This window comes from Mchenga conophoros, linkage group LG13, assembly GCF_057382185.1.
Source record: "Mchenga conophoros isolate Kocher_MC1m ecotype Shallow Benthic linkage group LG13, M_conophoros_male_GT1.1, whole genome shotgun sequence".
NCBI classification, from domain to species: domain Eukaryota; kingdom Metazoa; phylum Chordata; class Actinopteri; order Cichliformes; family Cichlidae; genus Mchenga; species Mchenga conophoros.
In genome coordinates this window covers 6,987,991-7,005,403 of record NC_140538.1, presented here as the reverse complement: position 1 = coordinate 7,005,403, position 17,413 = coordinate 6,987,991, and the positions used below count along the sequence as shown (strand labels likewise).

The 17,413-nt window shown below is 42.7% G+C and overlaps 1 protein-coding gene across 2 annotated transcripts in view; it reads right to left on the bottom strand.

Moving 5' to 3' along the window:
* Nucleotides 1-8,990, bottom strand: part of cdh11 (cadherin 11, type 2, OB-cadherin (osteoblast)) — a 93,809-nt gene extending 84,819 nt beyond the window's left edge. For both annotated transcript variants that reach the window (XM_085296197.1, XM_085296198.1), the window contains exon 1: nucleotides 8,519-8,990. The gene's annotated coding sequence lies outside the window, so the exon portion shown is untranslated. The remainder of the gene's footprint in view (nucleotides 1-8,518) is intronic.
* Nucleotides 8,991-17,413: the final 8,423 nt, after the last annotated feature.

Below are 17,413 nucleotides of genomic sequence, written 5' to 3'. Positions count from 1 at the left end.
TAATATGGTGCATAATTTAGCAATCATGTTAAATTACACAGAAAGCTGCTATATGTTATAAGGGAAAAAACTCTATGTAATACATTTCTCCAGGCCGGGTTTATTTTTGGAAATTTTTCAGAGAGTAACACTTGTGTTCATTTGAAGCACAGTGGGAATAAATACAGGTGGGGGTGAGGGGGCTGAGGTATACTGAAGGGGACAGGAGGAGAATGAAATGTGGAGGACAGGAGAAGGGAGATAAGTAAAGAGGGAAAGGAAGGGGAGGAAGAAGAGGACTGAGGAAAGAAGGAAGGAGAGAACAAGAGAGGATGAGACAGAACTGGATGAGAAGCTGTAGATAAGTCCCAGTGTGATCAAAGCATTACTTTGACATCAAATGCAGGCCTTGCCAGCATACTGACTGGTTAATGCTAGAAACACTTTGAAATATTAGAATATGTGTGGCTAAGAAGCTTCTCCTCATATTTGTCCACTTCATAGGGATTTAAATATTGAGATTAATGCGTTATAAAGTGATAAACATTTTAACTACCTATGGTCACATCTAATTGTCTTGCAGCTGTCCAACCATTAACAGTTACATGCATTCTGATTGTCTCCATCTAATGACTTTAATGTGCCTTAAAGACAGGTAAATCGTGGTTTAAAATCCCATTACTGAACACCCACATCATTCACATCACAATACAAGAAAAACAATTCCGTCATAAATAGCCCCATATGCCAGCAGACAGGACAAAGAGCCAATTTGTTGCATGAAAAACTGGTTTCCATTACCGTGTTTGTTTAAACTGTTTTAAAATAATTCAACCTTAAAAAGCAATTTTACTGATAAATAAGCCAAATATGAAGGCATACAATGTGACATAAATAAAAAGATAAGAAATAAGTGAACGTATGCAACAGGATTATTACGCTACTTATGTTCACAGAGCCTGGGTGCCAGAGCCCTTCCTCTCTCGATGACATAAGACTGCAAACTTAACTACTTTTTTGTGTATTCCGCCTTCGAGCTACATCTTCGGAAAGCTCATTATGCCGCATATGAATTGTGTCATCCAGTTTCAGTTCTCATGTTCATATTTTCTTAAACAGTAGAAAAACAACAGAAATACATGCAGGGAGGGACAAATGATGAATGTTCTTGGCCAGATGGAGGTCACAGTAACATGGTTTTTAGACTGTGGAGCTACTGAAATGCCACATTTTAGTTAAACTATTTATCAGTCTGATCTGCATGTCTCTTCAACACTCCCTCTAATGCAGAGTCCTCTATCTAACCCTGCTTATAATCAGATAAGCTATATGCAGCATTTGCTTTTCTGGCCGGCCACTGACACTTTGTGTGTTTGTGTGTACGTTCAGCTTCTGGTTTCGACACCACTTGCTGTGTCTTTGTCAGCACGTGTCCTGCAAAATAAATCATTTTCCACAATTTAAACCTGATTTGAACTGATTTGAACTGATTTGTCAGCCACTAATGTGCACATATCCTCACATATATAAAGTATGATGCAAACAGGATGCAAACAGAAAAGCATGGACACACACTGTACCTTGAAACCATAGCTAACTGTCCATAAAGTTCACCTTTATAAATGTGTTCCATCAGCAAAATTAACTTGCTACAATTAACATAACCGTGTTAATTATGGTAATCAACAGCACACCCACTGCAGGTACATGCTCAAACCTGTGCGCGCCTGTGCGTGTTTGACAAGTTTAGTGGAGATAAATGATAGAGGGAGTGAGAAAATGATGGTACGGACAAAAAAAGAAAGATGGGGAATGAGACTGATAGCTTGAGTTTGACAGGTGATTTAAAATAAAATAAAGTTCAAAAGTCAATTAACTGTTTAAGTTATTTGTTAAACAAAAATACCTAAAAGTAATTAGAAGACACTGCTTTAGGCTATGGAAGTTTTTTCCATGACTTGTTGCATGTAGTATCACAACATATTAATTGATGACAAGTGTAGTAACTTATAAAACATAATCAGTTTGAGTGAAAAAGGTGGACAAGCCCACTATGAATAACTTTATGACAATACTTAATGGTTATCTTGCTGAGGATATTCTTAGACATAGATTTAATGCGTTTTCTTATATTAACATAAACATAAAGCCTAAAGTCTTCAATATCAAACATGCTTTTCAACAACTATCACAATGTGGTAGCAACCCAAAAGGTCCTCTGCTTTCCAAAATGTCCTCATACCAATGCTCTAAAACTCAAGCTGGTGCTCACTATGATAGCTGGACAAGTACAGACACACACACACACAGAGTTAATTATTATCCTGAATAATGAGAAGCAAATGACTCATTAAATCTCTCCTTGACCCGCACGCAGAAACTAGCCACTGTTCCTCACATTCTTTCTTTCTCACTGACTCTACAGTACCTCATACAAAACTTGTCAAACCAGACGCCTTTTCAGCTGTGAATTATTAATTGGCATTAAAGAAAGAGCCCAAATTTCTCTTTGACCCCAATCCCGAGTACTTTTGTACCAGAGCGACCGCAAAAAGTAAAGAAAATCTCCTGAAATTCATAATTGAGATGAACTTTGTTCTCGACCTTCATCCCTTATTTCCTTTCCCTCTCGCTCCCTCACTCTTTTTCAGTGTCTCTGCCTGTGACATGCTGTCTGCCAAAGCAGAAATATAGTTACATTTGACTGTTTAAAAAAATAACAAACATGGTTTTCTTTTTCCTTAATATGATTGGTGTCCACGAGACAGCAGAGCACCTGACTGGACCCAAGGACTGTCACAGAAAACAAATTACACTTATTTTTCAGGCCCACTCTGTCACACTCGTGCATACACCTACATCTATACAATATATCTAAAGCATATATATATATATATATATATATATATATATATACACACACAAAACCATTGTTAAAAGAATCACATTTGCAATCAATTAGATTTCACAAATGAATATTCTGGATGAAAAGTTCAGGTGCCTATACACGTGCCCATACAAGGTGTTCTGATCAATATAAATCGCTGTCTCGAATAATCAATTTCCAATACAATCAATATCAGTGTCAACCCTGTATTCCGATCATCAATGGTAAAATCGATGAAATCACTCATTAATCCTGAATTAACATTGATCCAGACTCCACTGTTTTTGCAATTAAACTGCAGCCTCATCGCCTAGCAGTAAATCCACGCAGCCTTTTCTGCCAGTGCTCAGCTCTTTTATGCAGGAGTGAGAAGGTCGACCATGCCGAGGATCACTATTCAGCTAACAAAGCTTTAATACTGGAAACCAACACAGCTGCAGCTGCAGCATGTCGTTTTAGGTGCGCATGATGCGAGGGCAATTAAAAGTGAACACCTAATTGATGCTGTAGTCTCTCTGTGCTGCCACATGTTTTTGTTTATTTGCTCTAACTGGTGTCCTTGTTGCTTTGTGGTATTACTTGTGGTGCAGTTTCCCATCTCTGAGTACTTGCATGCATCCCATCCAGCTTTAGTCTGCACTGCCTAAATTACTTCAATGTGACTTTGCTTATCAAATAATGAGAGCATGGGACACATTCATGAATCACGCTGCTTGTTAGTTTGTTTCGGTCAACAAAATTGAAAACATTTTCCAATTTAGTGATTTTTCACTTGATATTCAAGTTATTGGTTTTCTTTTCCTTTTTAGGGATACAGAGAACGGAATCAAAACACAGTATGCGCTACGTTGAAGGAAGGGAAACGGGCCAAAAAGTAGAGAGTAGTCAGACTAAAGTGCATGAACTGGAACGGGTGCACTGTAATTTAAAGTCGCTGGCATGTAGACCAATTGAGGAATAATTGAAACCACATGAGCTCAAGAAAGAAAAAAAAACATACAAACGCCATGCTTAAGGCCAAAGAAACTAAACCCAGTATGTCATGCTGCATGGGAACTATGTCAACACTACTAAGCCACCTGTGTTGTCTCACTCTTCCCCACGTGCACCAATACCCAGGAAATCATCAAATACAGACAAATTAACTTGCTTTTTTTTTTTTTCCTCCTCCACCCCCCCACCCCCCACCCCACACACCGCTAGAGAACAAGTATGGGGATTAGAGGTCAAAGGCACTAATTACTGACTCTGCCATTTAGTCCGGTTGAGATGAAAGATTAGAGTTATAATCCCATTCCGCTGCCATAGGAAATTATATATCAGCCTAACATCTATCTGGCCTCACATTCTGCTGTTTTAAATAGATGAAGATCGATCTAAGGGAAAGAGAGAAAAAAAGCTGACGTTTAACCAGTTGTGTGTGCTGACTCTGCTTTCTATTGAGCCCATGGAGCAAGGGGCTGGAAGAAAACAAAATTTAAAAAAAAAAGTCCAGAAGCAGAAGGCAGAACTCAATTCTCCACCAATGTTCCCCCACCCCGTTCTCACTGGGAGGTAACGTGAATGTGAAGGTAAGAGAAACCAGTCACAGTGGACAGGCTTATCCAGACAGACAAGATTTGTGCGTGTGTGCGCGTGTGGGTCTGTCTGTTAGGGGCATTCATATTGAATCCTGTATCCCTGGGGAGCCTAACTACCTCTCCATCTCTCTGACTGGCCCCCTGAGAGAGACAGACAGAGCAGGAGAAAGGAGAGAGATTGGAAAAAGAATTAGAAATAAAGAGCAGAAAGAAGGAAAAGGAGCAGTGGAGCCAATACTGCAGCAAAGCCCAATAGCTCCCTCTGTCGTCATCTAGAAATGGTCCAGTAGCTCTTCCATTCATTTTCCCCTTTACTGTCTTCTTTTTGAGTCCTGTTTCTTTATCTGCAGGATCACAACTTTATTCTATCTTTTAAGCTTCCCTTTCATTATTTAAAAAAACTACTTTACGATCACATAACTTACGAGGATGAGCAGTTGGTGCCTAATTAAAAATAAATATAATGATTACAGTGTAATAAATTAATCCCTCTATTTTGTTTCCTCCCTAGGGTGCTACATCAGCACTGCTTGCAGGCAGATGCCTTTAAACTCAATCCAGAAAGCAAGGTTGTTTTCTTTTCATTCTCTTTTTAAGATTCTGTCTTACTCGTTTCATGAATGTGGAAAGATCAACATAATTAGTCCCATCAAATCTTTAAAAATCACTCAAAGCTGATCAAAATTAATACTTATAAGTAAAAAGCAAATTTTATATTGTCTGATTTTTCTGCATTTGCCATTAATTTAAAGAACATTTTCAAATGCTGCTTCTTTTTCCTTCTTTTGTGAAACTCTGAAGAACGTCAAATAACATCAACAGGAATTATTGCTACACACTTGGACTGAGTCTATAGATACATAATAGGTAAACATAGTGTCTAATGTGCATAGTGTCTAAGATAAGTCATGAGAAAGTTCCCACAGATTGAATTCTGAGTTAGAGAGTTTGAACTTAACCTAAATATCTTCTGGCCTTCTCATGTCCTATCACACATTCCAGAAGAAATGCTAAAGCTCGTTAAGCTTAATTCTATCTTTACTAACTATAACTAGCACAGCTATGATGCACAGTATTTCCAGTGCCAGGTTCTGAAACCACTTCAGTAAAAACCAACAAATCTGACGACATTTCTGTGTCAGTTTCTGTGCAATTTCTTGGCTGAACATCAGGGAAAAAATCTGATACCTCTCCCACCCCGCTTTCATCTGTCATCCAAGCCAGGTTTCTGTATGCTGCTCACCCTAAATAGCACAAAGATGTACTGGTACAAGGGAATTATGTGTGTCTGCCCTGCTTTTAAGGTATACAATCACTTCTGCAGACATAAAACCACATTTTTGCGGGAACTGTTCATTCCTGCAATGGCTAAGTGAAGGCAGGCAGTTTCTACTCGCATGTCTCATTTCAGCTCATACGGCAGTGACTCTCAAAAAGGAATGAGACTGACTACTCTACTGATAGACGTCACGCTGCCCTCCTCTCTTGTCCACCACCTCCTCCTTTTCTTCACATCCTGATAGGAGTCATGCTCTTTTCTGCTCAGCTGCTGCTCCTCCGACCGTCTGCCCCGTTGTTTCTCTCTGCCCTGCACCTCATCTCCTCTGCAGACCACATCCCCTCATTTCCTTTCCTGCACCTCTTTTTTTGCCTCTTGATCTTTTCCTCTTTTACTCTGCCCACACTGTATTATTGTTTGAGTGAAATATTGGGAGAATGAAGAATTAATTGGTGAATTAAGAAAACATCCAAAAGCACAAGTTGAGTGATACTGTTGTGCTACTTACAAAAACCCTTTGTGGAGCCAGAGAGCGACAGCTGTGATGTTGAGCTCTGTCATTAAGTGAACATAAGAAGCAGCAATTCAAAACTACTAAATTAGGGACCTTCTTTGTGTGTAATATGTCTTTTAAGTGGCCAGTGAGCCACAGTGTCTCAGAACTAAATATAAAAAAGGGGAATTCTGCTGTTCTTCGCTGCAGTGACTGGTCTGTAGGCTAATTGGCAAACATTAAATAAACAGGGAAACGCTCTCTGAAAAGTAACCACATAATAAGGAAGTGTGGGGGGAACCACAACAGCACAGTTACAACACTTGTAAGAAGGGAATTAAAAAATGAAAAAAAAAAAAGCCTGTCGAAAATATAACACAATAAGTTCCAAACCCTTTCCCCCCTTATTTACTAAACTGCAGTTAGAGCATCTAATGGATCCATTTCTCTGCATCTTTCCTGCTCCATTGTAGACTGCAGACTTTTTTCAAGGCAACACAAGAAAACATCTCTCCAGCCAAGCCTGGCTGCTAGGAACCCCCTGTCGAATAAATACAACAGCAGCAAATGATTTTCTCAATGGCTCCCATAAGACTGAAGCGCACAGACAGAGTCGGAGAGATTGCTGTGTAGAGAAATGAAGAGAGAGGAAGAGGAGGGCGAGAGAATGGTGAGTTGGAGGGGGTTGAAATGCAAAGGGGAGAGCAAAGGTACGGGAGAGAGGGGAGACATTTTATACAGCAACAGTGTGGGAGACAGAAGGGGGAGAGGGAGAGAGAGATTATTGCCTGCTTGAGAGCAGCAATCTTGAGTTGTGCCATGAATACCAAAGATACAGCCCTGGAGTTAACGCCCCCCCCCCCCCCCCCCCCAACACACACACCTCTCTAGCTCTCTTTGCTCCCCCATTGAAAACGCAGCGGAATTGCAGATGCCCAAAACTACACACCGATATCTCTTTTACTCTCTGCTGAAAGCGGCTGAGCAGCAGACCAGTTCCAAATCCATCTGTAATTATTCATATCAGACCAGCATGCGCACAGACCCAACCAGTACGGACAAATCTACTCTACTGAGCAAATTTCACTGGATGTCTATGCAACAATTTACAAAATGATCTAATGTGGCCCTACAGGGATGCTAAGCCAAACGCACGGACCTAATTGAGTGCAGAACGAGCCTGAATGAGCCTATGGGCAAGTGATCTGTATGCATTTTTTATGCAGTTTCACCAGCGCTGGCGCACACCAAAAGGGCAAGAACGCCGCTCCGCTTCAAGTATTCAAACGGACTGAATACTAAGCTGCGTGGAGTCTTCAGGGATTCACATTTCAAAATCACAAAATCAATTAGCTTCCAAATCAGTAATGACCCCGCAAAAACCAGAAAACGAGAAAGAATGAAAGAAGGGGAAATGGCGAAAAAGGGGGAAATATTGGGGATTGAGAATTTTAAATATGCCGTTTTGATTTTACAGGAGGAGGATAAGTTGGGGGAAAACGCTTTCTGGAAGAAACAGGAAGAAATATGTTAAATAAATGCAGATTAACTGTAACACTAACAAATATTTCTTTCCTGGAGTGGGCTAAAGGGACGCAGTGAATTTATCTGTTTACCGAATTATGTGACCGCAACCCCCCCTCACACATCCAGACTCTGTTGATGGTGATCCAAGGAAAAGTTCTGCGTCGCAGTTACGCGGAGCCGCCGGGAGACACGGAGACAGCGAAAGGGAGCTTACTCCTAGATTAGCTACTATAGGCTACGTGGGCAGACTCACAAATACGCAAACGCAGTTGGATGCACTCGCAGACCAAATAAGTAAAAATATGCAGAAACACTGCAAGAGAAACTTTAGTGAATCCACGCTCTGTTATGCGAAAACCACACAGATCCAACCGTCGTCCAGTGGCCCGGAGGAACGAATAAAGTCTGCACTGTTACTGGCAGCAGCACAACAAATAAAACCAAGTGCTGTCTTTAATGCACAAAGGATCTTTGGGTTTTGTGAGATTTTCCATTGTTAATCAAACATAATCAAGTCCGATATCATCTCCGAGTAATCTTCCTATAATGTATAAGAAGTGTTTGTGCGACAGTTTGGTTTAGTCAAGAGTCTAACCAGAATCTCCCCAGCATCCCGGGAACCTAAACCTTTAACTTCGCTGGCTCTCGTGTGTTTTGCGCTCAGGAAAGCCTCTGCAGAAGAGATGCGCGGATAGTGAGAAGAGAGACATACGATGGAAGTGTGTTGATGTAACTACGGCAAAATCCCAGTCCTTAAACTCCAGTGGTCTTACCTTGGAAGTGAGACTCCGTGCGCAGCTCGTTCACCCAAGTGTCCTCAATACATACAAGCCAGTAGAGATCGGCCACTTGACTTAAGTAGTATTGCTTCTTTTACCAGATGTCCAACACATCCACTGATTAAAAGCCCAGTTTTTCTATGTTTACGTGCGCTTGGAGATGAGAGGGTAGAAATTCAAGCTGAGCCAAGTGGGTTTCCCGCTGGAGCTCAGTGGCAAAAAATAATAAAAAAAAAACAAACCAGTCAAGCGAATTTAAAGATAAACTGAAAAGAGAGGACAAAAATGAAAGAGCAGTCATGCGTCTTGATGAGGTCCGAGACTGAAGTGATGGAGAGGAGTGGAGGGGATGGTGAGGAGGTGGGTGTTGGAAGAGAAAAAGAGAGGAAATCACCGTAGCATCCCTCCCTCCTTCGGGTAACAAATCCGGTACCGTCAGCGCCGTTTATCCGTCCTCCCTCCTGGAGCATCGGAAGCGATGTGAGGGAAACTGAACGGCGCGCAGCAGCAGCAGCGAGAGAAGAGAGGGAGGGAGAGAGAGAGAGAGAGAGAGGTGTCGCTGCCGTTGGAGGGCGTATGAAACTGGTAATCCTCTCTCTCCTCTTACTCCTGTATCGGTAGTAATTTTGTTATTCGTCGGAATTAAATAAGTGGCACCTCAAATGACAAACTCAAGTGGGGCAAACCTCTCAATACACATTAACATTTTCAGATTTTATTACAGTAGAAATATAATTTGTTTAGTTATTTTTGACCGTGGTTGCAAAAAGCATTTGCACTGAGAAGGATACGTTGTTTAATGAGGTTTAGGCCACATTATAGCCTTATCTGTATTGTAACACTGTACACCCTTCCCACATCAAAATCCACCCTGAGAGGTTACAGCAGAAGAAGCCCTGCAGGAGGGTAACTGAATGCAACAGTTGCTATTTCCTCATTGGCTAAGAGGAGCTTCCAACCGCTACCAGCAGAGATTTAGAATTGCACAGAGAGCCAATGAAAGGAGAGGACGGCAGGCCTGCTATACACAGAGAGTGTCGCCTACAAAAGTCCAGTGTAAACGATGTAATTGGCCATGAAAAAAAAAGCTGGAAAAACCCACACCTGGAAAACTAAATTATGAATGGTTTGAAGGAGTATTTCGTAAAGCAACGCTCGACTTGTAAACATCTGCTATTATGGATCCCTTAGTCTCAGAAAAAAATAGATAGTGTGTGCATCAATTACACTAACCCAATGATTGTTACTTTTGATATTAATGTTTTGATATTTTGAAACATTCAAAGTCTGCTTAAATGAAGCGATTTCACACAAGATAGACACACACAAGAACCTATAAAACAATAATTTAAAGCCTTTAAACCAATACATTTCCAATAGTTTTATCTTTCTCGGAAGATTCATTTTACTTGGAATCCCATCATGACTTTTCAGCCTACTCAAGTTGTTTATTTGGCCAGTCCTAACAAAATCTTAACCACAGCTTTCACAAGTGATGACACATAAGTGCCACATCGAGCCATTCATAAATGCCTGTATCAGCTGCCAGTTGCTCACCCCCATCCGTAAATTTCTGTATGTATTTTGGATGCTAATGGCAGGGGTAAAAAAAAAGGCTCACAAGCATGGCTCACTTGCAGGGGTTCTCATTCAGTGGGGAGCAGTAGATGATAATGCATATTTTCATTATAGCATTCAGCAGGCCTTTATTACTTTGGATGCAAAATGACTGTTACACCCCGGCCTAGGCAACCGGGGTGCAACGCAGGAAAATAAAAATAAGGCAAAACACACGAGAAAAAAAAAAAAAACTAAAGCTCTCCACCAAAATCCCAAAACGAAAATATCCCATGACGAAAGTATTTACAACAGACTATTTATTTACAACAAACACACCAAACTATTTACAACACGGGGGAGATCGCGACCATGACACACTGAAACACAAGGCTTAAATACATAGAAGGAGCAATCAGGGAATGGACCACAGGAGGGAAACACAGCTGGGGCAAATTAGAACTGACGAGACAGGGAAAACGTAAACTGAACACACTAAAATAACACAGACTTTCAAAGTAAAGCAGGAAATACATAACAGTCACGCAAAAACAAAACACTGACACACCGAAACGTAACATTTCCCCCTACCCAAAAATCAAACATGTAACCCCAAGTGAAATGTTTGATCAAAACCGGATGAAGGCTGGTGGAGGCTGGAGCGGTCCCACGGACCCTCCAGCGAAGACGGATGAAGTCTGGAGCGGTCCCACGGACCCTCCAGCAAAGGCAGACGAAGGCCGGAGCGGTGCCTCGGACCCTCCAGCGAAGGCGGACGAAGGCTGAAGCGGTCCCTCCAACGGACCCTCCAGCGAAGACGGACGAAGGCTGATGAAGGCTGGAGCGGTCCCACTGACCCTCCAGCAGACGACGAAGGCTGGAGCGGTGCCTCGGACCCTCCAGCGAAGACAAACGAAGACTGAAGCGGTGCCTCGGACCCTCCAGCAAAGGCAGACGAAGGCTGAAGCGGTCCCTCCAACGGACCCTCCAGCGAAGACGGACGAAGGCTGATGAAGGCTGGAGCGGTCCCACTGACCCTCCAGCAGACGACGAAGGCTGGAGCGGTGCCTCGGACCCTCCAGCGAAGACAAACGAAGACTGAAGCGGTGCCTCGGACCCTCCAGCAAAGGCAGACGAAGGCTGAAGCGGTCCCTCCAACGGACCCTCCAGCGAAGACGGACGAAGGCTGATGAAGGCTGGAGCGGTCCCACTGACCCTCCAGCAGACGACGAAGGCTGGAGCGGTGCCTCGGACCCTCCAGCGAAGACAAACGAAGACTGAAGCGGTGCCTCGGACCCTCCAGCAAAGGCAGACGAAGGCTGAAGCGGTCCCTCCAACGGACCCTCCAGCGAAGACGGACGAAGGCTGATGAAGGCTGGAGCGGTCCCACGGACCCTCCAGCAGACGACGAAGGCTGGAGCGGTGCCTCGGACCCTCCAGCGAAGACAAACGAAGACTGAAGCGGTGCCTCGGACCCTCCAGCAAAGGCAGACGAAGGCTGAAGCGGTCCCTCCAACGGACCCTCCAGCGAAGACGGACGAAGGCTGATGAAGGCTGGAGCGGTCCCACGGACCCTCCAGCAGACGACGAAGGCTGGAGCGGTGCCTCGGACCCTCCAGCGAAGACAAACGAAGACTGAAGCGGTGCCTCGGACCCTCCAGCAAAGGCAGACGAAGGCTGAAGCGGTCCCTCCAACGGACCCTCCAGCGAAGACGGACGAAGGCTGATGAAGGCTGGAGCGGTCCCACGGACCCTCCAGCAGACGACGAAGGCTGGGGCGGTCCCTCGGACCCCCCAGCGAAGGCAAACGAAGACTGAAGCGGTCCCACGGACCCTCCAGCGGAGGCAGATGAAACCGAGGGAGGCTGGAGCGGCCCCCCTGACCCTCCAGCAGACGACGAAGGCTGGAGTGGTCCCACGGACCCTCCAGCGAAGGCGGATGAAGGCTGGAGCGGTCCCCGGGCTCTCCAGCGAAGACAGACGGAGGCTGAAGTGGACCTCCCTCGGACCCTCCAGCAACGGCGGACGGCCGAAGCGGCCCTCGGACCCTCCAGCGAAGACAGACGGCCGAAGCAGTCCCTCCCTCGGACCCCCCAGCGATTGGACGAGCCCCCATATGTTACACCCCGGCCTAGGCAACCGGGGTGCAACGCAGGAAAATAAAAATAAGGCAAAACACACGAGAAAAAAAAAAACTAAAGCTCTCCACCAAAATCCCAAAACGAAAATATCCCATGACGAAAGTATTTACAACAGACTATTTATTTACAACAAACACACCAAACTATTTACAACACGGGGGAGATCGCGACCATGACACACTGAAACACAAGGCTTAAATACATAGAAGGAGCAATCAGGGAATGGACCACAGGAGGGAAACACAGCTGGGGCAAATTAGAACTGACGAGACAGGGAAAACGTAAACTGAACACACTAAAATAACACAGACTTTCAAAGTAAAGCAGGAAATACATAACAGTCACGCAAAAACAAAACACTGACACACCGAAACGTAACAATGACATAATTAGATTAAGATAAAGGGCAGGTTGTCAAATGTAATTACAGGGTATTTCTGGCCATAATGAGTGAAAATGTAAACAACTGCAGCCTTTTGCACACAATTTTTCATTTCATAGAGTCTGGTACGTTTCAATAAAAAAAGTCAGCCTTTGAATGTATTTGAAATTCTTAATGCACACTGACTTCTGGTTCAAAACCCAGTCTTTTCCATGCCAACAGCCTGCAAGGGACAGCGAGGTGATGCTACAAAAGAAATGGACTTTTTTCTCTTCTTCAAAGACAGAGAAGTTTCATGTTTTTTGGGGAGTTATATGCACACTCACCTTTCTCACTGCTGCTGAGTGAGGATAAAATGGTTTTGGAAATTTTCAGCACAGCAAACATTGAGGCCATAATTCATTGGTTTTACATTTTTAAATTTTGATATATATTTTTTTCAAGGTAAAGCTTGTAGCTGGATTTTTCTTCATATAAGATACTGTTTCAAATAAAATAAAAAAATACACAAACCCTTTGTTTGTTTAAAATTAAACATAAAACATGGAATCAAACCATGCTTACAGTTCATCTTAATCCTTCCATATATTTTTCTTTCTATTCTTAACTTAGCAGCTCCATGTAGAGAAGGATTTGTAAACCAACCGTAACTCAAGGGTTATCTGCTTTCCTGTATGGTTATTCTGAAGGTTCCCCACAGCTGTGAAAATCTCATGTTATAATCTGGAAAATCTTTATTTTTTATTTTTGAAAAAAAGGCAGTTTGTTTGATGTAAGCTTGGTAGTTCATGAGTCTGTAGAGGGATAAGGTTAGTGAGCTAAAGACAGAAATATTAGGCTATTCTCTTTTTTCTGGCATATCTGATACTGTAGCAGCTGATGGTTGGAAGTGTGTCGCCAACCAGTCTTCTAGGCTAAGCCCCTTTTCCATTAGTACCTACTCGGATCGACTCTCCAGGGACTGACATGGCTCAGCTCAGATCAACTGGTTTTCCATTACAACCCAGTAGTACCTTGTTTGCGTGCTTCTCGTCTGCGTGTTCCGCGATGGAATTAATATGGGAGACAATTGCTACAACAAAGATGGATGTCGAAGCAAATGTATACCTGCTGCTCTGTCTGTGTTTTTTTTTTGTCAGACTCAGGGGAGCACAGCATTGTTTTTTGTAGTCATTTCCCTCATTGCTGAGTTTAAAAAATGGCGGTTTTGATTTTCGAGACGATCTCATGACTCATCGAGTGACGCTACTGATCAGCCAATCGGTCTCATGCAGTCTGGCAACGTCACATTTTAGTACCTGCTCAGATCGCTTGGAAACCAAAGTACCAGGTACTATGACCTAATGGAAAATCCTGAAAACCATGCCAAATCAATCCAAGTAGGTACTAATGAAAAGGGGAAGAAGTGATTCAAGTAGGTTCTAAAATGTGACATCGTCAGACTGCATGCCACTGATTGGCTGATCAGTGGCGTCATGAGAGCATCTCATTCAAGAAAATCAAAACCACCATTTTTGAATTCCGGCAACGAGGGAAGTGTCTACAAAAGATAACATCGTGTTCCCCAAGGCAGACAAAAAGTCACAGACCGAGCAACAGGTGTATCATCACCTCAACATCCACCTTTGTTGTAAAGTTTGTGTTGCATATGATGTTATGGCATGCTTTGTCATTTTGCTATAATGATTGACCACATACATTAGGTGGTACTCGACCGTAATGGAAAACCAGTTGATCCAAGTCGAGTTGTGGTGAGCTGTGTGCATTCAAGCTGAGAAGGTACCAATGGAAAATGGGCTTAACCTAGAAGACTGGTTGGTGACGTACTGACAACCATCAGTTGCCATAATTGCTGCTACAGAAACAGCTGGTGATCAAAATGGATTGCTAAAGCCTCACTCGGGCAGGACCAAAGACCAACGACAGTAAGTAAAAAGACAGTGAAAATAAGACTAAACACACAGTTGAATAAAGGGAAACCAAGTGCAACATACATAAGCCCAAGCTGGGCGCAAGCCATTATCCTGGCCGAAAAACCCGGGACCTATGCCACCTGTGAGTTATTCCAGCACCACTCCTCCAGTCTAGCTATGTGAACTTTATAGGTTTCTAAAGCAGGGCAATTATCTCTCAGCAGCCAATATGTCTGTGGCTGGTATGTCCAGGCACAAATGCCAATGGACAACTTGCTCATAGCAGAGAGATGCAGGTGACATCTGCTGAGACTTCATCATCCTATGCCCTGAGATAAGATCATATTAGAAATTTACAGTGAGGTTCTTTTTGCTGAAGAAAATGATAGAAGATGTAAGGTAAGTGACCTCCAGTGACCACATGAAAAAGTCACTGTAGAATGTGTGATGAGGAGGAACTTGTCACTCTGGAAACAGAAAACAAACTTTGTAACATATGCTTAACTATGTAAAACGGTACATTTTAACTAACACATTCTCATCCTGGTGTGTCTAATACTGCCGTTCTGTCAGAAGCCGTTACCGTTACAATAATGAAAACACATTTTCTTTTGAAATCTGAGCTTTTATGCCCTGACTGCAGCAATATTGGATGCTCTGTTTTTTAAAGTGTGCAATATGGATGTAGTGGGGTTAGAATAAGTCAGAATTTTGTCTTGACAAAGTGAGTGACAGTTGGGAAAGTCTCCAGGCCCTGCTGCAAACCTGAACTGGAATAATGGGGAAAAAATTGACGGATAGAACATGTTTTCCTTATCCTCTACTAAATAGTTTTGTGGGTTGCTGTTGATCAAGTAAAGTAAGATTAAAGTAATGTGTTTTATGTTTTCAACTTTCAACTTGTTTTCAACTATTATTACTTTATATTTCTGGTTTTATCATGAAGCTCTTTGTGATTTTTTTTTTCTTTTGCCTGTCCCATTTGGTTCTTTAGCCATCAGAATTGTTGTCTGAAGACCAACAAGGATACCCAATGGATTTATTTTGCCAAATGGATCATCGTGGCATTGCCGTATTGGTCCATTTGATCGACCTTTGTTTTTATTTTTTATTTTATTTTATTTTCAGATGTTACAGACGGGACAGACATGAGTGAGGAAAGTGAGGAAAGGGAGAAAGAAAGAGGAAGGAAAAGAAAAACAGAAGGGGAGAGGGACAGTGAGAAAGGGGGGGAGAAAAAAAATCTCCTGGATCACCTGTTGAGAGAAAAAGAATAGAAAACAAGCAAAAAAAACCCAAAGCAAATGGTTTCCACATGTAATGGTCTGCAAGAGGATGTAGAGAGCCATAGCCCCGTCCCCCAGGGCATGAAGCAGGCATGGAGGAGATCCAGGCCCCAGACATCCAGAGGCCCCAGAGTGCGAGAGCCCAAGGAGGACCACCGGAGGGGCATCCGTGCCACCCTCATGGGAAGGGCTGAGGATCCCCAGACGAGGCGTCACCCAGTAGCCACCGAGCAGAAGCTAGAGGGGGCTGCACCGGCATGCCCGCCGGCTCTGCCGGCAGCCAGCTGTGCCAGAGTGAACCGAGCCGCAGGCCCAGAGGCCGGGAGGAGCGCTTTGTGATTTTTAATCTTTGAAAAGTGCTATATAAATACATTTTAATTAATCGATATGAAAGGAAAGGAAAGGGAACACAAAAGAGCAAATGACATAAGAAAGTTAAATATGGTTCCAAATGAGACACAAATTCTTGTCAGTGAGATGTCAGTATGTGTGTATGCATTTTTGTACCATCGCCATCCCTCCCGTATCCTATTGTAGACTATGGATATATGTTTTCTATAATATTTTAGAAAAGTTCTTTCAGAAGGTAGGCCTGTATTTCCTTTTCTGAAACATATCCATCAAAACTACTGATTCTAATAAAAAACAATCTCATCATCAATTTTCATCCCTCACCTGCACCCTATCGTGACACATACAACTATTTTTCATTCAGGATTTATGCTACATTCAGTGTGACACTGACATACTTGTTTTCTTGTTGGTGTCTATCAACATGCACCCCAGAGTAAAATAATGCCATATATAGTGAGGGTTGCTGTGTCAGGGGTAAACCAAAATTAAATAGAAACCTGACTTATTAGAGTGTCATTGTGTGGAACAAATTGCCATGAATGGCTTTGAGCTTAATTTTCTAGAGCCTCTGCTTACCTGATTTTCATAATGGAGTGATGGACAATGGCAAGCATTTTTATAAAATAATAGAACTGCTGATAGAACTGATTTTCTAATCAGCATCTTTTCAATAAAAAAAAAAAAACAGACTAATGGCTAAAAAGATGAAATAGTATTTCAATCCTCCCTGAAAATTCAATACCACCTATTGACTCCAAGCTTTTTTTGTTAATTCTTTACGTGATCACTGACTCTAAGGAGACATGGTGCTTATGCTAAATGTATGTGATGAAGAGGAACTTAATTAAAACCTGTGAGCATATTGCTCATAAGAACAGTAATGCTATATGCAGTGGCCACAATGAGAGCCTGCAGTCTTGTGTTGTAAGCATTCAGCTGAGGCAGCACTTCTGAGAGGTCTGGAGACGAAAGATGTGTGTTGTTGTACATGCTGACCCACAAACCCCAAACAGTAAGGGATTATTCACCGTGAGCTGGGCCACCCACAGGATACACACACACACACACACGCATACAAAGATGCATATAAATAAACAGACACTAGGACTTACTGAAAATAACAGAAACACAAGATAAAAATCAATATAGACATAAGGAAATAGTGCAAGAGCAGGCAAAATAAATACAGAGGATGTGAAAGGGTGACACGCTAAGCTACAGCCCGGTAAGTTAAATGGAAAAACATGAGTGTTTGA